At 36.3% G+C, this 23,319-nt stretch overlaps 1 long non-coding RNA gene across 1 annotated transcript; it reads left to right on the forward strand.

Annotated features, from left to right (window-relative positions):
• The first annotated feature begins 2,283 nt into the window (after positions 1–2,283).
• On the forward strand, positions 2,284–2,696 carry LOC113322348. Its single transcript, XR_003347108.1, has 3 exons — positions 2,284–2,368; positions 2,495–2,533; positions 2,645–2,696. It is a non-coding gene; the product is annotated as an uncharacterized LOC113322348 (long non-coding RNA).
• The last annotated feature ends 20,623 nt before the right edge of the window (positions 2,697–23,319 follow it).

Below are 23,319 nucleotides of genomic sequence, written 5' to 3' on the forward strand. Positions count from 1 at the left end.
TCAGAGACCCTCGTTGAATGTAGTTAGACCGTTGACCAAAGATAGCGGTCTCTGGTTTGGTAAAAACACGGAAAAATTCTGAGAGGCTAATCAGCCGTCTCTGAACTAGAAAGGTTATTTACTATTTTTCCATCAATGACCTAACGGTTCGACGACCCTCGACCTCCGCTTCAGATCTGGTCGTTTCATTTTGCACGGTCAAGATTGAATTTCTCTATTATCGAGCCTATATATATCTCGATATATTTCTCTCACTTCACAACGCCCAAACCTTATCCGCAGCAGAACACCACCTCTTCCTTCGCCACCACCACGAACCAGAGTTCACCATGAATTTTTTCACTTGAAAACCTAATGGAAACTCGATAAAGCTTCACATCTCTTTATTTTGTGCAGGGTTTGATTTTTCAAACAACGTCAGGTAAAGTTAGGGTTTGAATTCAAATTCTCGTATTTTCTTTTCTTATAACTTTATTTTTTGATCTGGTAGATTCTCTTTATTGGGTTTTAACCATTTTTCGATTTCAGGTTGATTTCAGGTTGATTTCTCAATTTGGTGCGGTTATTAGGGTTCATCAGGTACAAAAATTGAGTTTTAAAAAAGTTTCTTTTCTTTTTGTTGATTTGGTTGATTCTCTTCATTGGGTTTTAACCATATTTCGATTATTGGTTGATTTCTCAATTTAGTGCGGTTATTAGGGTTTGATTTTACAAACTTCATCAGGTACAAAATTTGGGTTTTAATTTTTTTTCTTTTCATTCAACTTGATTTTATAATCAGGTCTAGGTAATTAGTGGATATGTTTAATTGTAACTGATTTTGATGTGAAAGTTTTATCTGAATTTGGGGTTTGTTTAAATTCAGTTGTTAACTGATTTAGTTGCTGACTAATTTTGTCTCAATTGATATGGAAGGATCCTCTGGTAGATACTTGGAATGGTAGATTATATATTCTGATTTTTACTTAACATATGAAACTTGCTTTCGTAAATGTAGTAGTTTGGATTTCATGAATTGAGTAGCATATTCTTATTGAAAAAAAAGTGAGATTTATGAAGTATATATATCTACAGACTACCACCTTTAATGCTGTCACTTGTGAGTACTGATGATATCCCGTGCTATGATATAAGTAATTGATTAGTTCATATATATCATATCAGTCCCACCATTTTTCTTGGTTACCAGGTCATACCATCTCTATCCATCATATTACAAAGTGATGTTAAGACTCTGAGTAAAAAGTGATAGGAACTGTGTTAGGTGTCAGATATTGGGATGGGTTGGTAATTTTTATGTGAATTTGTCATCTTTTAGTTCAAGTTGTAGCTGGTTTTCATTGAATGTACCATAAATATTGGGTATTTAAAGTGGTTCGCTAATTTTAGCTTATGATTTTATTACTTAAGATGTTCAATTTGTTATCTGTATAAGCAAGAAACCGTGTAGACAGTATGAATAGTTGTTACATTTTTGTATCAAATTTTTTATTCTCGGTACTACTTTAATAAATTTAGAAAGCTTGCATCATATGGGTATGTAAAAAAGATATTTCAAACTATTAACATGAGAAGTTTAACCTTTATATTTCATTACCATGGATTTTTAGGTCTCTCTTTTGTTTTCAGTGAATGATTTTTGGGAATGAATGATCTGTGTGCATTCCCTATGTGCATATGTAGTGTCCAAATCTGATAAACGTTAAGGTCTCTGTCTGTCAATCATGATAAATATTCATATTTGATGCCTAAATATTCACCTTAGCTTCTGCCGTGAGAATGTTATTCTGCATCTTTATTACATGAATTTGATAATAGGTGAGTGTGCCATTGTCCAACACAAGCAACATATTTCATAGCTTATAGCTTAGTTCAACATTTTACTCTTTGTAAGGAATGTTATTTGCATCATTTGACCTTTTCTAAACTTCAACTTGTTGACAGGCTGATCCTTTTGACAAGTTCCTCAATGTGAAAATCCTTGAGCAAGGTTGACAGAATCGATTCATTTGGATTTGGTGTTTGATGAGGAGGAAGATGAAATTGTTTTTAAATTATTGAGCAGTGGTTGTAAAGTGCATCTTACTGGTTACCATGATGGAAATGGTAATGGTGGATATCAAGGTGAATTCTATGTTTCTTTTCTTTTGTCTTTAGCTTATGTCTTGTATCAAGCATGAGTACTTAGGGCTTGTTCTTAGATATTTTCTACTTTTACTTGGTTTAGAATAAGCAGAATCGTTCTCATGTTTAATGTTATATTCTGGTTACAGAGTTATAAAGCAGCATCTGAAGCAAACAAGGAAAGAGATGATCCCAAAATAATGAGGAGAAGGAAGTTGAGGCCAAGAAATACGATGACGAAAAGGTAACTGGTTGTTTTTCTTTAATCCAGGATGATGCGGCTTGACTTCTTTAGATATAGCCTACACTAATCTTACAAGGCCCATGAGACCTGACTTTGAAACAGCTAACCGCGCTCGCTCTTACAAAGTGAAAAGCGCAGCCGAGCTTGAGGAGCTTGAATAAAAAGGTCGATCAATTTAGCTTTCTTAGTTTTTGATACCAGCATGTGAGGTTGAGATAACATTTATTATTATTAGTATTAACGAGTTTAAGTATTTATTGTTGCTCAAAACATCAGGTGACGAAGCCTCGGGAGTTCCACTTTGCAACTATGAATGGGTTCCTCCTGCAAGAACAATTTTTGAGTTGTTTAACAAGGTAAAAACAACATAATCACTTTTCTCTTCTTCTTTTGTGAAATTATCTATCTATAATTGGATACAATCATTATCTAAAATGTTCTCTTATAACTTTCATTGAACTCAGAAGGTCATCGCAATGAGCAGCTACTTCCAAGGCTTACAACACCAAACCCATTTCATCACCAGAGGTACACATCGAACCATTTTATGGTCAAGGTTTGTGGTCGTATCATGTTTTTGCCCTATAACCAGATATAGGGATGAATTTAGTTGCACCAATGTCCTATACTTCAAATTTTCTTGATCATGCTCACAAGTCTCTGTCATCTAGTTCAGTTTGAATGAAGTGCTAATGGGTGTTGTAACTATATTCTTGTTTGAGATTCATATTTGTTTGGAACATTGCACACAAGTCCCTTCAAATCTGATGCTTATGAATTGTAGTTTCCGCATTGGGGTTACTGTAATACCCGATGGGCAGTTTGAGCCGTTTTTGTCTTAATTTAGGAGTTTAATTTTGTGCACAGCAAAATGCCAATGGTTTGAGTTTGAGTTTTATCTGTTACTTGCCTTAGAAAGATCTGTTTTTTTTTAGTAAAATAGTCCATACTGAGGAAGCAAACAATTTAACCACCATCAATCGTACTGCCTTATCTTCATACTGCTTTATAACCTTTGTTTGTGACTTGACCTTATGTTAAAAGAGATTATGAAGTATACTCTGTAACTTATTTTGTTCTACCGTGTATTAAGAACTGAATAAAGTCATTGTACTGATGTTGATTTGCTTTGCAGGAATGGTTGTCTTCGTCGTATGTGAACCAGGGACACAACACATTGCTCTACTTGATATATGAAGTATTGGCAAAGTTCATCATCGGATGAGCTTATTGTTTTGTTGTTAGCTAGCTTGGAAAGGTATTTTCCTGAACTCATAGTTTCATAATTTTTTTGTGTAATTTTAAACCCAATGGATAAAATGAATGAATGTTAAAATTGTCATTTTGATTATAAATTTCAGTTAAATTTGAAGTTGCACTTGAATATCAGTTAAATTTCAGTTGCATTTAAATTTCAATTAAATTTGAGGTTGCATTTGAATTTCAGTTTGACATTAATTTGAGTTTACTGTAGTTTGACTTAACTTGACTTGACTGTTGACTTAATTTGACTTGGATGTTTGACTAAAATGTCAGTAAGATTAATTCAGATTCAGCCATTCAGACATTTCAGCTGATCTGAATCTGTATTTTTTTATATTATAATCCAAATCTACGACCAACATTGCGGGTCAGCGTCTAGTTACCGTAAGAAACGGTCTCTGTTCAGAGACCCACGCAGTTAGGGTCGTGCAATTAAAAAACGCTTTATAAACAACCCATTCAGAGAGCCCTAGAACAGGTCGTTTAACTCATATATATGACGTGTCCTGGCGGTCGCGGAATTGGTGTTTTCCACTAGTGGGTGATAAGAGACGGCGGTTCACATTCCAAGAAGTCTTTCCACGCTCTCCTCAATAAGTACGACATTACACATAAGATTGGTACGCCTTATCATCCATAAACTAGTGGACAAGCGGAAATTTCAAACCGGGAAATCAAGTCCATTCTTGAGAAAACGGTGAATACTACAAGGAAAGATTGGAGCTTTAAGCTTAATGATGCACTTTGGGCTTATAGAACGGCGTACAAGACACCAATTGGAATATCTCCATATCTATTGGTTTATGGTAAAGCTTGTCATCTTCCGGTTGAACTTGAACATAAGTCTTATTGGGCGATAAAGAAGTGCAACATGGAGTATGACGAAGCGGGGAAGCAAAGGAAGCTACAACTAAATGATCTAGAGGAGATACGTAATGATGCATACGAGAGTTCCCGTATTTACAAGGAAAAGACCAAGCTTTTTCATGATAAGATGATTTCTCGTAAAAGCTTCAAAGTGGGACAAAAAGTCATTTTATATCATTCTCGTCTTAAGCTATTTCCTGGAAAGTTAAGGTCCCGTTGGATTGGACCATATGTTGTTACTAATGTTTTTCCTTATGGTGCAGTTGAAATTACTAGTCTTAGAGACAACTCGGTTTCCAAGGTCAACGGCTATAGATTGAAGCCATACTACGAGAAAATCGCATATGTGAATGTGGATGAACTTTCATTTGAATATTCACTCCCTCTGGAGGAGTAATGTGAAGCAAGAGCTAAGTCGGGCCGTCGACTTTAAAACAAGCGCTTAATGGGAGGCAACCCATAGGTTTTGTATTTCTTACCTTTTACTTTTTATTTTCTTTTTGTTTTGTTTATTTATTTTTCTTGTTCCATATCATACTAAAATTTCCCACCTTGACTTTACTTGGACGGTTCAATTACATTGAGGACAATGTAAGGTTTAAGTGTGGGGGAGTGGTTAAGCATATTAACAAAAAAAAAAAAAAAAAGATTTGCATAAAACCTCCAACTTTTAGAGATTTTAGAGTCACTAGCATACTTCTAGGTATGTTTACATAGAGAATTCTGACCGACATAACTGAACTTGGAAGTATTAGGGAACTACGTTCGGATTTCTTGCTTGTTAGAGTGTTAAATAATGGATTTAATCATGTTAGTGATGCAAATTAGGAGCAGGGAGATATGCATTATTAGAGTTGATGATCAATCATTAGTGGGGACTACCCTATTTATATCATGCGAGGCACCGACCAGATTTCTTTATAAATAACTAAAGAGCTTTCTTTTGAGTGTGTGTCACCGTACGTTAATTCCGGGTAAAATGGTGAGCTACCCAACCTCCCACCAATAGAAGCACTACTCTTTGATCTCTTGAGTGCTAATTTTTTCAATCATGAGGGTGACGTCTAAAGATGAAATCCTCTTTCTTGGAGTTCGATTTGCAGTTAGCACCATTCTCTCTCTCGACAACAACGGGTCCATAGAAACACCATCATCATCAACAAGGGAGCGACATCAAAATCTACAAGGAAAGTTGAAAAAGTTCAAGGTTTACAAGCAACGGAATAAGAAAAGAGTAAATTTCATATCCAAGTAAAGCAACTAGATAATGAGCGGAATTATATATACATGTTGAAGACTTATTTACAAGAGCAAAGAAAATAAAAAGGTGAGAATTATTGAAGTTTATGATTTCCAGACAATACAAGTTGTGAAGAATCAAGCGGTAAAGTACTTTTCCCACGACTATGGTTTGTTTTTATTTTCACTTTGTTTTGCATTTTATTTCTCTTGTCTTTAAAAAAAAAAAAAAAGTAAATTGAAAAAAAAAATGAGACAAGAGAAAAATTTATCATTGGTTTTATTTATTTAATAAGCCGTGGGGAAGGAAAATATATAAGGAAGTTTCAAGCGACAAGGATTTAAGGTAAAGAGTTACAAATTTTCAAGGATCTACGAAGTTCAAGAGTTTATCATAATAATTGAAGCCGAAGACAAAGACCAAGAAGATAAAGACGAGAGCAGAAGACGTTTCTATTGGATGTCGTGAGAGTGGTGTTATCATCATTGCAATCGGATGTGAAGGTGAGTAAGTAATCTCATCCTCGATAATACTGGTTGATTTCTTTTCTTAGAGATCGTCAGAAAAATGGTTTTTCAAAACGTTAAAGATCTGGGTTTTTAAAATATTTCGGAAGTTTTCCTTCCCACCGTTCAACGTGTTGCAGGATTTCTCTCTTCATTCCAACCTGAAAACATGTGAGAACCATAAAAGTACGTCCTTTGAGTGCAATTTCATAAAACCCTTTTTGTTGAGGTAGAAGTCAAGGCGAAATGCTTATTGATCACTCTCAAACACGCGTTCTCTTATTATGGTGTGGTTATTTCTCACTCAACATTTAAGAATGAGAATATGTTCTTTAGTATTTCTAACTTCTTATTACTAGCATGCAGAAACTCTATGTCCTCATAACTATTTGGATGCTTGGGATGCTGTAACGCTTTGAAGTTGTAAATTTTAGTTTGATTTGCTCGAGGACTAGCAAAGTCTAAGTGTGGAGGAATTTGATAGGGTGTAGAATACATCCTATTTATTATCTATTGTTTATGCTTTCTCAGCTATTTTTCTTGTAAACTATGTATTTTACGCGTGTTTTGAGTTTTATAGCTACTTTGGAGTCATGCGGAAGAAAAGAAGAAAAAATCATCCAAATTGAGCGACAAGGGAAAAATAGTCATTTCAGAGGAGAACACAATTCAGAGCCTGGTCAAGGTTAATAGGCAACCTTGTTTTGAAGGAATACTAAATACATATCGGCTGAGGATAAGGGGCTGGAAACTGGCTAGCCCTTATCAGAACTGACCACCTATTATAGGCACCCAAACTGGGTGGATCTTATTTAATGGGGTGTCTGAATCCTGCCCAAATCATCCCTAAACCATATATCGAGAGAAACATTTCTCTTGTTCATTTATTTTATCAGCTTCACCTGAAACTGAGAGAGGTGACAATGGAGGCGCAGCCAAAGCATAACTGAGAGACAAAATAATTGAGGATAAATGATGAGGGATCAATAACAGAAGAATTAATGGTTCGAAGTTGTTAAAGCTGGTGAGTTTCATGGGTTGGTGGTGTTATTGAAGGTGATTTAGGGTTTGAGAAGCAGATGGAATCGAAGATGAAATTGAGATGGGTTTCGTTCAGTGAAGATGATGAATCCAAATCGAACAAGAACTGCAGTCAGAGATGATGATATTGAAGATGGGTATACTCGATTCGAGTTTGTGTTGATTGGAGAGAATGGCTGTTTGTGTTGATAGAAAGAAATGGATTTGTGCTGATGTTTATGGGTTCGAGTGAATGTAGACGATGGGGCTTGAAATTGAAGAAATGAAGAAATTAGGGTTCATCTATGCAATTGAAGAACGATACTGTGATATGATGAAGATGGGTTTAAGCTCGAGTTGAAACCATAGGACGAGATGACGTTCATAGCTCATGGAGAGGAGAAATCAGCCACGCCTGTTGCTGCAATCGATTAACAGAAAGAGTTAGGGTTTGATGTTTCCAAGAAATGGAATTTGTGATAAGTTGCTGCTGTAATTGAAGCGAATGGCAGAATGGGTACGATTTGATTTACAGTGATGAGATGCAGCTGTTGTTGGTGGTAGTCTGAGAAGGAAATTTATTGAACTTAAAATGGGGTATGTGTTGCTGTTGAAGACTGATGAAGGTTAAGATAGGGTGGTGATGTGCTGAGTTGATGGTGGTCGCACGATGATGTTGATGGTGCAGCTGTGGCTAATTTAAGTTGTTGTGCTGATAAATTGCGAGAATGAATGATTCATTAGATGTATGCTAGGTTCGTAACAGGAGAAGACCAAAAAGAGGCCTGAACTTGGCCGGGAAGTGTCTTGTAAACAGCCGAAATTCGACCGGATTTCTGCTACGGCGAGTTAACTCGGTAGTCGGCGATGAAACGATTTGGGGAGTTGACTGCGAGTCCGATGATTGAACCAGCCTCTAACTCAGTTGAGACAGAGCCAGTAAGATTGAGCTGAGTAGGCTAACTCCCTCCCTTGGCTCGAGTGACTAAAGGAAGACCGTCAGTTTGACAGTTAAGTTTGACGGCACCTGACGGAATATTCCGTTATCAGAGAAGAAGATTCCAGACACAGGTATCACTATTCTGGTGTCGTTTCAGGCCGGATTCCGATAATTCCCAGAACTTTTCAGGCGACCAAAAGTACCAAAATTTGTGAAGAATTTTCTAGACTCATCTAGACTCATGGGTTTGAAGAATTGGGATTGGATTTGGAAAGAGAAGATGAAAGATTTGAGAAAGACTTGGATTTGGAAGTTGAGTTACAAAGGGGAAGGGATTCTATTCCTTGAAAGATTTGGAGAGCATTGAAGCCTATAAATAGAGAAGTTCTCTACTTTTCTACACACTTTTTGACACCTTTTACACACACAACACTTCTCTTTTATTTATTTTTTGTGTGAACTGCTTAGCATGAGTAGATAATTTTTGTTGAGGATGAATTCCTAGTTCTTAACATGATTTGAGTTTTTGTTTTAAAATCTACCTTGAAGTTTTTCACATGATTATCGTTTGTTTTTACTAATAGGAATGTTTATACATTCATGGTTGATTGATAGATTGTTCAGAGTGCACGCTAAATTGATTTGTTAATTTGATCTAAAGCTAGTGAAAGTTAGGGGATAAGTAATCGTTTCTTGACTCTTTACACAAGTAGCAAACACGAAACCTTGCGGAGGTATTCCGTGGAGCAATTGTGTTTGAAAACAACGGTAGAAAGTGGACCAAGCGAACCGAGTTTAACTACTAGTACTAAACCTAAATTCATAAATCTTAATGCGTTCGGGAATTACATCTTGTAAGCGAACCTCAAGGTGGTTCTTTTGAATAGAATCTGATAACTAATCGGACCTGTTACTCAGTGGAATAAGGAGTTTTGGGGTTAGCTAAGCGAACCTGCTATCGTACGGTTGGTGATAGTCTGTGACTAATAACATGTGGATGAAAAACATAACTTGAATGATTGTTTTGCAACGAAGAAGGATTTCTTGATCTTGTCTCTCTTATTGATTTCAACTTTATCTTTTCAATTGCTTTGTTTATTTTCTTTTGCTTTATAAAACAAACCCCCTCTTTTTGTGACAATTAAACAACTAAAACTCTTGCTCCTCGTGAGAACGAACTTGACTACACTATATTACTTGTTAATTAGGTGGAAAAATATTAATTAATTTGTTGTGGTTATGACCAACATCATTTTTCTTTTGTCAAAGGTATTTTTCTTCCCTGTTAAGAGTTCGTGTTCCAATTGTCTGTCTCTCGGGATTTCAATATCGAAATTGTTTCGTGCAATTGGGATTCTATGGGTCTCAGGCTTTGACCTAAAATTACACGTACCAAACCCACACAGACTTAACGGTCTCTAGGGTTTAATTGGAATACATTAAATACTGTGTTCCATAATATGAAAATATTCTACTGAATTCTTTTAGCGTGGATGATGATGTTTTTGCAGTATTAAGCTTTATGATTTGTTATATTGCAATTTGTGATGGGATATGTATGTTTACGTCCGTGAACTTGAAGGTCCCATATATTGTCAAAAGTAAAGTCGTTCATGAGTTGGTATTCACGTACTGGTAAAAGAATAAATAGACTTTTGACAAATACAAAAGTTAAGTCTATATTGTCAATTATTTGATGGAAGATAGGTTAAAATATTTTGTTTTCAAAGATTATGTCTATTAATATCGTTATGCAAATAGTGATTGAAGATATAATGAATCCTTGTGTATTCCGCAGTATTGATCATCCCTGATCCATATTTTATGTATTACTGTGAGGCTCCTTAATGTGTCTTATGTTGAGCACGATACAACCAAGTTGATTATTTTTTGATTAGCTTTGTTGGTTGTTCCGTAAGGTACCTTATGTTGAGCATTTTTGAACTAAATTAATCATCTTGTTTGGTTATTTAGTTATTGCTCCATAAGTCTTTTTATGTTGATCAAAACAATTGAATTGATTACTTTTTGTAATTAGTTTGGTTGTGTATTCCAATTAGATTAATTAAGGGTTCACTTGTAATTAATCTAGTTGAGTATCTTCATACTCCGTAAGATTCCTCTTATGTTGAGTATATGAACGACTATCCTATTCATTTTCTAATGGTTATGTTAGTCGTATGCTCCGTAAGGTATCTTATGTCGAGCATAATCAATTAAGTTGATCACCTTGTGTGTTTATTTTGATTGAGTATTCCGATTAAATTAATCATGGGTTTACTTGTGATTAATTTGATTGAGTTTTTGGACATAGAAAATCATTCTCATGGTTTTTGGTGTCCAATAAAATCCTTCTTTTTTTTTGAAATTAAGGTCGCTCTTGTTGTTCTTCCGGGAATGACATCAAATGGGGGAGAGTTCTTTTGAACTTGTGCTTAATGGTAATATCTTGAGAGGAGTGTGGCTGTAGAATATTAGAGGGGTTATCTTGTATCTTTAAACTCCTTGATGAATGCTATTAGCTTCTGCTATATGATTGCATCTAAATTAGATGGTATGTATTTTCTTTTAGTCATGAAATGTCTCTTTCGGAAATTTCAGTATGATCCCGTTCTTGTACCTTTTCCAATTTTATTGACAAAAGGGGGAGAATTAATATGTAGTTCACAATACAAATACATATGATTTTCGGATCATTGTGTAAGGGGGAGTGGTTTCCATGTGATATGGAGTATTGACTAAAGGGGAGTGATACATATCACCATAGTATTATTGTTGAAGTTGTGATACAATTGAACTTTGACACCGTGTAATAATACTATGACACTGTATAACAATGACCGAGACCGATGCTTTCTCATTGTTATAGCTACGGATCTTCAACAACGGTGATACTAAACTTACAACCTTTTGGATCATTGGAGTACTTGGAAGTGACAAATATTTCGAGGAATGTTGAAGATTAGACATGTGGAATATGAGATACTAAAGTTTCTTTATCTTTTTTTGTATTCCATATGTATTGATAGTTTTGTCACTAAAATTGACAAAGGGGGAGATTTTCAGAGCATTGCTCGGTCAACCTCGCATGCGTTGCTATCTCAAGCATGTTTGTCAATGTTAGTGATCAAAACTATAAATCTTGATTTCTAGTCAATTATAGCTAAGTCTCGGACTAGGATAGAAAGTGTAGTTGAGCTCAAGGACTTCATGGCGATTCATCATACAAGAAGAAGAACTACTCAAGGAACCGGTGGAACTCCTCGACAAAAAGGTATGTGAAGACTTGAACTTATCTGTCACTCAAAATTCTATCTACTCTATCTCCTACTCTTTGAGACAAGAAGTCGTATGCTATATATATATACTTGGATTATACACATTTGGTATTTCGATCCGAGTATACCTCGCCTATCTATATCTCGAAATATGTGTTGGTAAGCGTTTCGCTTCGATCAAGTTTATCTTTACCTAGTGACGAAAGTCATGATATGTTTCAATCACTTTGAAAATTGCTTTGACGAGAAATGGTTTGTGAATAACAACTATATAACGTCCTCTAAGAAAGTTTCAATGATTGAAATGAGAGTTTAGATTACATAACCAATAGTGGACATAAACATTGTTGTGGAAACACATTTATGTATAAGTCATATTCCTTGAACCAAAGTTTGCGAACTTTGTTGATCAAGAGAAACCGAAAGAATGGCTTGTTGCCAAGTCCGCGAACTCAGTCCACGAACTGACGAACTTATCATCCCGATAAATTCTGCTGGAGTTGACAAACTAGACTAGTCCAAGAACCCAGTCCGCGGAAGGTCTTTGCCGAGATTTTCTGTTGGAGTTTGTAAACTCTACCGGTTGCTTAAGTCCGCGAACCTAGTCTGCGAACTTGATAAAGGTTATATATCTGAAGATGATTTCTGAACTTAAACTTAAAAAGACTAAGGAATGTAGTATGCAAACCGTGGCTATAAAATTTCATGAACCGATTCAAGTGAATCAAATCATCTTTGCTTCAATTGTGTCTTATGTAGTACATAAGATTTCCTTGCAATTGAACAACTCTTTAACTAGTTCATATGAAGTCATTTGAACTAGTTATGGTGAAGAATAACATGGTTGATATGAAATGCTCATATGGCTAACCTTTTGGTTAACTATTATTGAACCAACAAGTGCATACATTTGGGTACGGTTAACAAACCTAGAAGTGTGCATTGTCAAGTGTGTGTAACAAGCTAAGTTTTCGATCTAACGGTTGAGAAATATTAACTTGAATCTAAATCAGGTTTTCATCTAACGGTGGATATTGTTTGCTTTGTGACCAAGGAAAAACCCTGATTTGAAAGACTATATAAAGGAGACATCTAAATCAGGTTTTCTCAAACCGGGTTAACGACTTAAAGACTTCATCGGGATTGTGAAGCCAGACAGATACTACTTTTATCGTAGTTGTGTGATCTGATCTTGCATATTCTATCGTATGAGTACAATCAGATTGATTGGCTTGAGATTGATATCTCCGATAGTCAAGATATAAAAAGTAATCACAAATGTCTTCGTCTCATCGTTTGTGATTCCGCAACATCTTGTTTCTCTACCATACGATTAAGATTGTTGTGAGGTGATTGATTAATCTAGGCTGTTCTTCGGGAATATAAGACCGGATTATCAATTGGTTCCTGTTCACCTTGATTATTATCAAAAGATAGAAAAAAAAATAGGGTTTATCTGTGGGAGTCAGATTGATCCTTTGATAGACTTGTCTGTGTGAGACAGATTTGTTTATTGTCAAAGCCTGCGATTTTGGATCGTAAATCTTAGTTGTGAGTGAGATCATCTAAGGGAATCAAGTGCGCGGTATCCTGCTGGAATCATAGGTGTAGGAGCATATCTGTACCATAGACCAGTGGGAGATTGATTGGGGGTTCAACTACAGTCCAGTTCAAAGTTATCTTGGAGTAGGCTAGTGTCTGGAGCGGCTTAATACAGTGTGTGTTCAATCTGGACTAGGTCTCGGGGTTTTTCTGCATTTGTGGTTTCCTCGTTAACAAAATTTCTGGTGTCTGTGTTATTTAAATTTCCGCATTATATTGTTTTATCTTTATAATTGAAATAATACAGGTTGTGCGTTAGATCATCAATTAGAGTAATCCAAACTTTGGTTGTTGTTTGTCATTGATTGATCCTTGGATATTGGTCTTTGGTACCATCCAAGTTATTCCTTGTATTTGATTAGAACTCGCGGTTCCTGCTTGAGTAAATCAAATCAAGAGAGAGATATAAATTCGTTGATATACTTTTAATTGATTGAGTCTTGTTGGTTCTCTTAAAAGTATGTTCGAGTTAGTCCATACATATTGCTAACCAAAATATTGGGTGGTGTTGTTAGACCCCCGCTTTTTCAATACTGAATTGCTCAATACTTATGTAAGTAAAGAGGCCTGGGCACTCGTTACTTTTGAATGGCTCAAATTCTTTGCAGAATAAAGGATCATTAAATACAGGATTTTATAATTTTATCCCTGAACTAAAAACCACCATCAACATTAATTCCCTTGCTTAGTACGTAATAGTGACATTGTTGCGGGTTAAGAAATAGATGGTGATATACAAAGAAGGAAATGAACATGATCATAGAGATGAAAGTTACCAGGAGAGGCAGAATTTTTCTTCGAGCATGGGACCGCACAGCTAGCAGACTTGGTACTGGCGCGCCGCTAGTTCTTCCGCAGGTGTTGGCTCAGGAGCCCGACATCCCTCATCCGTGCGTGAATCCAAGACGGATTCCTCCTTCCACTCGAACTCCCAAAACACCGTGTGTAGAAAAGGGTGTTAACTCCCCCTTTTCTCTTTATTATTTGCTCGCTCCACTTCCGTAGCAGCTGGTGCTCTCTTGTTGTCGCCGTTAGCAGCTTCACCACGAGTGTCCGCCATTAGCAGCAAGGTAAGTACCTTCGCTCCCTTCCTTTTTTTTTGTATGGACTCCAGTTGTATGTGTTACTTCCATAGTTTTGAAACCCTATTCAATCCTGAGTGAATCCTCTTTTGTTGGTATCATTGTAGTGAGGATTAATAGCATCCGTAGAGGTGATCAACTGCAACAGGATCATATTAAGGCTAGCAGGAGGGTTTGAGGTAAGTGTCGCTGCTTGCTATTCCCCCCCATTTTTTTTTTTGCAAAACCTAGTTTTAGTTTTTCGGCCACGGACATAATTCCTGCGGCAAAAATTCTCTTTCGCTCGAGCAGGTGAAGGTCCCTGCTCGACCCGGCTGTGGGCGTATATCTCGCGGCCAATATTTTTTTTTATTTTTTTACGTGAATGTGTCGATATTCACTATCCTTGCTAGCATGTGATCTGTATACTTCTTCATCCATGAGCTTCGACCATTAGTGATTACATCGAATTTTGATAACAAGTTGTATGCATGATCTCCTTCTGAAAAGGAGAGGGTACCCGAATATACCACAAGCTAAATCTTATCCTACCTATAAGTCATTTGTCCGAAAGTGATTGTCTATGGACTGAGTCGAGATAACACAACTAATAGGTTCACACTTCGTGTGATCTTCTATGGATACGAGATCGAGACAATACAACAATGAAGTATGTTACTTGATAAAAAGGTTCGGACTTAACCAAACACAATAGGATTCACTTATCAAGTAAATAGGAATTAACGTTTGTGTAATTTACTTTCATTATAATAAAACAATTATAATGCGGAAATATAAAGTAAATGACACAACAAGATTTTGTTAACGAGGAAACCGCAAATGCAGAAAAACCCCGGAACCTTGTCCAGAATTGAATACTCTCAGGATTAAGCCGCTACACAAAATTACACCTAACTTCGTATAGTTGAGACCAAACAACTAATCCTATATTTCACCTAGTTCCGTCCGTATTACCACGCCTCCAACTTATAAATAAGTCACGTACTTGAAACAATTCCTTTGGTTCGTATTCCAAACAGTAAAGGAACAACAAATATGTTTGGTATCAACTCTCTTCAACCAAGTGATATGAGTCGGACAAAGGCTCTTCCGTTTATCTTAACATAAACTCCTTTGTCAGGTACTTAGATCTATCTTATGTTCAATTACCGAAGTAATCGTTTAAGATTAAGCCAACAACACTCTTAATCTAAAGAATTGTGTTGATGTCGATCTACTCAATTAATCAATCCAATCTACCACAAGGATAAACCGATTATTAATTGGATCCTATTTTACCAAAAAAAGTATTGTGCACACCAAAGATCATAAACCCAAGTCAGATCTTCAATATCTTCTTTGTCTTCAAATCTTCGATAAAAACCTGCACACAATCACTTGAATCTCTTGTGATCAATCACGCACAGAACGGAGTCTGTTAACAATTGATTATCACAAGATCATCTTTAGGACTAACACCAGTCTAAAGATCCCTGTGGAAACTGATAGACACATTTTTGTGTATACGTTGTCCTTATTTTCATGTATTGCTGGTACTCGATTTTTGTACTAATATTGTGTTTTTATGTATTTTTAGGAAATAAACATTTTCGGAAAATTGGCTCGAAAAAGTGTTAAGGGCAACCCAGAGGACATTTACTATTCGGAGATGCGTTGAGAGAGTATCCTGTCACGAGTTAGAATCAATATATTTCTAGAAATATGCATGTTGGAACACGTAAACACTAAACAGACGCGTGATAAGCTAAAACAGGGAACAAATATATTTTCGTTTCACTTACTGTTGGTGTTACTGTGGGAAATATACATGCAGAAAAGAAAAAAATAGGAAACTATTCCCGAGAATAATATTCCTTCACTGTGAAGATTTTGAGGAGTAATTGGAGATATTTTACAGCTCATTCATGCGTGCAGAAAAGAAAAAAATAGAAAATTATTCCCGAGAATAATATTCCTTCACTGTGAAGATTTTGAGGAGTAATTGGAGATATTTGTGATTACTGTTGGGTTATAAATAGCTCCTAAGATGCAAGAGAAGGGGGATGAGTGATTAGGGGAAGAGTTTTAAACACCCGATTTTCATCATTTTCTCTCCATTTTATCTTTGTAAACAATTTTTGAAGCAATGAACAAATATTTTGAGCGTGTTTACACAATGATGAGATAAACCCAATCCTTGGTGCTATGGAGGAAGCCGTTGTTTCGGTAAAAGTGATATATTTCTATTAATTAATTACATCAACTCTATTATGATTTTTGCATTGAACTAAAAATTGTTTATATGATTTTGATTAGTTAGGTGTATTTTCTCTTATAGAATATGCTTGCTTCAGGGTTTTGATATCCTATGCTTGGATTAACATCTATTCTTTTGGAAATCTACATGTCTATGCACTACTATTAGAATCAATTTGAATGTTGAGTTGCATAATTATTGTTTTATTAAATCACTAATATCAACCAATGGAGGAATCCTAACTCTATTCTCTCCATAATTTTCACAACATCTTTTTAAATTAGTTCGCTATTTTTATTTATTAAAAAAAAATCTAAAAATCCGCTTTCCCAAGTCTTGAACGAATCATACTACTACAACAACTTTGAAAACACATCAATTTTTGGCGCCGCCGACGCGGACTTGTCTTTAGGCTAGAGTTTTTAGATTTTTTATTTGGTTTTTATTTTTATTTGTTCTTCTTTACGTTTTTGGGTTTTTGTCTTTTTCTTTCAGATTTTGGAATTTGGAGCGAAGGAAAAGTTTTCCAAAGCTTTTGGTGAATACTTAAAGACTGGAGTAAAAGGCAAAGCGAAAGGAGCGAAAGAAGAAGATTTTTTTTTATATATAAAAAAAAGAGAGACATTTTTATTTTTGTAGATTTTTATTTTTTTTAGACTTTCTTTTTCTTTTGCACTTTATATTTTTGGACTTTGGACTTTAAATTTTGGGACATTATTTTTAAACCCTACGGAAGGGTAGTTTAAATATAAACTGTTTGCAGAGAAGGACGATGATTACGATATCACCTCGGCCCCTCGGGTTCGTATATGACATAGGAGTCGTGACCCGAGTCGACTACAAAGGTTCATCCCCCGTCTGGTACGGGAGGTAAGTTTGTCGAAATACTCGCGAATCCCCTGTCAGCGAGTTACTGTCTTCCTTCTTATGCATATATGTTGAGGACTTGAAAACGGCTGCTTTAATTTCCTAGTAAAGGGCAAGGACTGTCCATACAAGATAAGGGTTCGGATTTCATCACCGTTCTCTTCTTGCCCGCCTTAGGAAAACGACACCAAACGCGAACCTACGGCTAAAATTTTGACTAGAACGAGACCGATAGGGTAACGAGCTTAACAGGAAAGTCATTCGAAAATATTGGTTACTCTTTTAAGCATACTTTGAATTTCTTGACGGTTTCTGTAAGTTGAATGCGTGACTGCGCCGCCTTGTAATACCGGTGAGGCCTTGGGTATCAAAGATCCACCGAGCTTCCCTCGCCTCTATTCAACTTACTTTAACTCGGATTGATTCCAGAGGGGTTTGCTTAAATTGTAACGAATTCCCGTTCGAAGGATTAGAAGCTGGTCTAGAAACAATCTAAGTGGAGCCATCATGCTTTTTGTTTGCTAGAAATCAGTAGGTTTGCTGTGGTGGAGTCAGCCTTCTTTGTGTTTGCATAAAACATCCCTTCCTTTTAGGGTTTTTCTTTTTGATTTTGTTTTTCTAGTGTATTCCCGATGTTTTTAAACGGGCTTGGAAAAGAAACACTCTAGGTCGTTTGATTAGTGAAAAACCTAGTAGTTCTTCTTGTGAAGACGGGGAGCTCGAAAACTCTTCTTTTGAGAGCCCCGTTTTTGGAAACTTCTGTTTTGAGAATCTGTCTCTTTGTGAGGAAATTACCCCTAGTACTCCTAGTCCTTTGGTAGTGCCAGAAATGGCAACTTTGAAAGCTTTGCTAAACCCAACTAGGACCTCTCGTCCGTCTTGTATCAAGTTAGCTGATACCGAGGCAAATTATGAACTGAAACCTAGGACTTTACAGATGCTCCCAATGTTTTTAAGGAAAGATAATGAGAACCCCTATTTTCATGTTAGGGAATTTGAGGAAGTTTGTAGTACTTTGAAAATTAAAAACCTAAGTGATGATGAGTTGAAACTTAGGTTATTCCCCTTTTACTTAAAAGATAAAGCCAAATCTTGGCTGTATAGTTTGGACTCTGAGTCAATTGAAACCTATGACCAACTTACTTCTGCCTTTATACATAAGTTTTTTCCAAGGCATAAAACATCGTCTATTAGGACACAAATATGTACTTTTGCCCAACAAGAGGGAGAATCTTTATATAGGTACTTAGAAAGGTTCAATGACTTGATATCTCAATGTCCTCATCATGGTTTGGAGAAGGTTAGGTTAGTTCAGATCCTCTACGAGGGTTTAGATTATTCAACAACAACCATGGTTGAGTCCTTATGCATATGTGGGTTTGAGAATAAAACTGTTGATGAAGCGATGACATTTTTGAATGAAATCGTCGATAAGACCCAACAATGGGAAAATAGTAGTGAACCCCAGAAAACAATTCTTCTAAGTAGAGGAAATGTTAATAGGGTAGAAGGATCTTATGAGTCAGATGCCAAAATAGCAGCTATAGCCAAAAGGTTAGAAGCCTTAGAATTAGGTCATTCTAGTGGTAGTAGTGCAAGAAATGAGCCTTTTGGGGAAGGCCATGTGTTGAAGAGCAAGCCAATGCTCTTTATAACAACACTAGGTTTGATAACCAACAGAAGATTGACCCATATTCAGAAACCTATAACCCTGGATGGAGAAACCATCCAAACCTTTCTTGGTCCAAGGGCCAGAATCAAGGTCAGTCTAGTAATGCTCAAGTTCCCCCAGGTTTTGGCTATACTAAGAATCCTTCAGCTCCGGCACAGTTTCAGAACCCTTCGGATAAGAAGATTATGAGTTTAGAAGAGTCTCTTGCTTTGTTAACTCGTAACACTGTGCAGTTTCAGCAATCTGTTGCTCAAGGTTTAGAAGAAAATAAGAGAATAGGTCAGGCTAACTCTCAGGCTATTTCCGAGTTGAAAACCCAGGTTAGTCAAATAAATGAGACATTGAGAGAAAAGGGAAAGTTTCCTAGTCAACCACAACCCAACCCCAGGGGAGTCCATCAAATATCTTTAGCTGGTGAGAAATCATCAAACCATGTGAACTCGATAACAACCCTTAGGAGTGGTAAAACGGTAGACAATAAGGTAGCCATGCCTAGTGGACATACTGTAGTTCCACCTTCTACTTCCCAAGAGGAGCCCGTAGACGAGGAAACTGAAACAGTCTCTAAGGATTCCCAAGAAATTCCTGATAGGTCTACCTTTGTGCCTAGAGCCCCATATCCACATTTGTTAGCCCCAACAAAGAAGGAGTCGACTTTCAACGAGATAATGGAAACATTTAAGCAGGTGAACATTAACATTCCGCTATTAGAAGCAATTAAGCAGATGCCTGCTTATGCCAAGTTCCTTAAAGATCTTTGTACACGAAAGCGTAATCTTAATGTCCATAAGAAAGCTTTTTTAAATGGTCAGGTAAGTTCCATTCTTCTGAACCAAACACCCCTAAGTATAAGGATCCTGGATGCCCCACCATATCTTGTGCGATTGGTGATCACATGGTCGATAAAACTTTACTTGACTTAGGAGCTAGTGTTAACTTACTACCGTATCATGTATACACCCAGCTAGGTCTTGGTAAGTTGAAACCGACTAAAATGACACTATAATTAGCTGATAGGTTTTTCAAAGTCCCTCTTGGTGTCATAGAGGATGTTCTGATTGAGGTTGATAAGTTTATTTATCCTGTGGATTTCGTTGTTCTAGACACCCAGCCTGTTCAGGACCCAAGTCGTCAAATCCCAGTGATTTTAGGTCGCCCATTTTTAGCCACATCTAACGTTGTCATCAACTGTAGGACTGGGCTTATGAACATATCCTTTTGTAATATGACCACTGAACTAAATGTCTTTAATGTTACTAGACAACCTTCTGAGAATGATGATTTAGAAGAAGTGAATATGATTAGCACTTTAGTTCAGGATTTGGTTCAGGATAATTTGCTTGACACTTTACTGGTAGATTCTTTAGATGATTTTGAGGAAACCATTCTCTTAGATCAGATATGTGATCAATCTTTAGATGAAGCTCTTGAGTATTTTAAAGATTCTATGGACCCAGAAATTCAGGCAATAGTTTTAGGTTTTTCTGAGAATAATGATGACCCTAAGTTTGGGGGTAGATAACTAGAAGAATCTCTTGAGTATTTTAAGGACTCTGAAGATCCAGAAATTCAAGAAATAGTTAGAGGTTTGTCTGTGAACCCTAAGTTCGGTGGTAGTGATGGTTCTTGTGATTGTATCGTATCCCTAATTAGAGTCCCTAACTTAGGACTCGAGCCTTGTACATCTGAGATATTACTTGAGTCTTTTCAGACTCCGCAACCCGATCCTCCTGATACTGTCCAGGAGGTAACCCAGGTATTAGAGACCCTTTTTCGGATGAATATATTTATCGAGACACACATATGAAGTTCAATTACGCGTCGCAGATAAACCCAGTTGTCTTGACATAAACCTTAGATGAGGACGTGCTCCTTCTTTTCATTTTTCTGAATCAGTGCAGTTGTCTCATACTGGTGTCAGCTCTATTTGGTCTTATGGACCCACAATTGTTTTGACTATTGATATATGACTTTGGAAGGTGACAATCCTTTTTGAGGTATTTGATGTCTAGCTAAAGACTTTAAATTTAGCATTTCCTGGGAGGTACTCATGCTTAGGGTAATATCCTTCCTTATTTCTTTTTCCATCCATCAAGTGGTAACACTTTCTTATTGTTCATGCTTTTAATTTCATCTTTAGAACATTGAGGAAAATGTTAGATTTAAGTTTGGGGGTGGGGAAGAAACTTTTTGTTAGCTCTTAGCTGTAACAAATAAACTACAGATCCTAGAAATTTATGCTTATTAAGGTTGGCACTAACCAATCTAAGTGGATGGGAACATCTTGGTTGTAGGAGTTGAGGAACCAATCTGATTAGATGGAAACATCTAAAGAGTCTATTAATAAAAACACATAGCTCAGGTGTTAGAATCAAAAAAAACATGGTAGTTTCGCCATATCTCGTTGAATCCTAATCCTTCTGTTTTTATTTTTAAGTGATTTGGTGGGGCACACGATTCAAGTTGTTACCTTTGCTAGGGTGGAATAGAGTGATTGAGATACCAAAAAAAAAAAGAAAAAAAAAAGAGACCAGACCATTAGACCAACCGGAATAAATTCAATAAAGTCGACCATTGGTGCCCTTGTATATGCCAGTTGTGCTGACCTAGAGTTAGGTTTATCGACCACTGGTCCCCTTGTATATGCCAGTTGTGTTGATATTAGTCAGACCGGTATCTCAGTCCATTAGGATAGGTTCACCTTGGCAGAGGCCTTCAGACAGAAATGGGAAACACCGTTCACTTTTAACCATCTCTTTATCCATCTTCTTAATCTTTCCATGTGATTGGTTGACTCCGGTTATGATGTACATAAACTATCTGATTAGAGCTTTTTCACTTATATATGAATTTTAGTATGTTGAGTGCAAACTCGTGTATAATAATTGGAATTTCGCATCACGGTACTTCCTCCTATAGTCAATGATTGTATGCCAACCAAGGAGATTCTTTAGTGCCTTCCAAGGTTCTGCGTATATAGCTAGGGTCTGGAGTAATGGTTTTGTGGGTACACCTCTGGTAAACCCTCCGGAGACAACACTCCGCCGCAAGGGCCACCTAGCGGTTTAACGGCTTGCTGCACGTGCTAAGTGTAGTCATTTTATTTTCTAGATTAGTTTTTCTCGAGGACTAGAAAATAATAAGTTTGGGGGTATTTGATAGACACATTTTTGTTTATACATTGTCCTTAATTTCATGTATTGCTGGTACTCGATTTTTGTACTAATATTGTGTTTTCATGTATTTTTAGGAAATAAACATTTTCGGAAAAATTGGCTCGAGAAAGTGTTAAAGGCAACCCGGAGGACATTTACTATTCGGAGTTGCGTTGAGAGATTATCCTGTCACGAGTTGGAATCAATATATTTAGAGAAATATGCATGTTGGAACACATCAACACTAAACAGACGCGTGATAAGCTAAAACAGGGAACAAATATATTTTCGTTTCACTTACTGTTGGTGTTACTGTGGGAAATATACGTGCAGCAAAGAAAAAAAATAGGAAACTATTCCCGAGAATAATATTCCTTCACTGTGAAGATTTTGAGGAGTAATTGGAGATATTTTACAGCTCATTCATGCGTGCAGAAAAGAAAAAAATAGGAAATTATTCCCGAGAATAATATTCCTTCACTGTGAAGATTTTGAGGAGTAATTGGAGATATTTGTGGTTACTTCTGGGTTATAAATAGCTCCTGAGATGTAAGAGAAGGGGGATGAGTGATTAGGAAGTGATTAGGGGAAGAGTTTTAAACACCCGATTTTCATCATTTTCTCTCCATTTTATCTTTGTAAACAATCTTTGAAGCAATGAACAAATATTTTGAGCGTGTTTACACCATGATGAGCTAAACCCTATCCTTGGGGCTATGGAGGAAGCCGTTGTTTCGGTAAAAGTGATATATTTCTATTAATTAATTACAACAACTCTATTATGATTTTTGCATTGAACTAAAAATTGTTTATATAATTTTGATGAGTTAGGTGTATTTTCCCTTGATAGAATATGCTTGCTTCAGGGTTTTGATATTCTATGCTTGGATTAACATCTATTCTTTTGGAAATCTACATGTCTATGCAATACTATTAGAATCAATTTGAATGTTGAGTTGCATAATTATTGTTTTACTAAATCATTAATATCAACCAATGGTGGAATCCTAGCTCTATTCTCTCCATAATTTTCACAACATCTTTTTAAATTAGTTCGCTATTTTTATTTATTAAAAAAATAAATCTAAAAATACACTTTCACAAGTCTTGAGCAAATCATACTACTAAAACAACTTTGAAAACACATCAGAAACTCTGAACTAGTTTGAATGAATCTTATATCATAAGAGAAGATCCTCAAGCATAAACAAACTAGGTGCAAT

Source organism: Papaver somniferum, chromosome 11 (genome assembly GCF_003573695.1).
Source record: "Papaver somniferum cultivar HN1 chromosome 11, ASM357369v1, whole genome shotgun sequence".
NCBI classification, from domain to species: domain Eukaryota; kingdom Viridiplantae; phylum Streptophyta; class Magnoliopsida; order Ranunculales; family Papaveraceae; genus Papaver; species Papaver somniferum.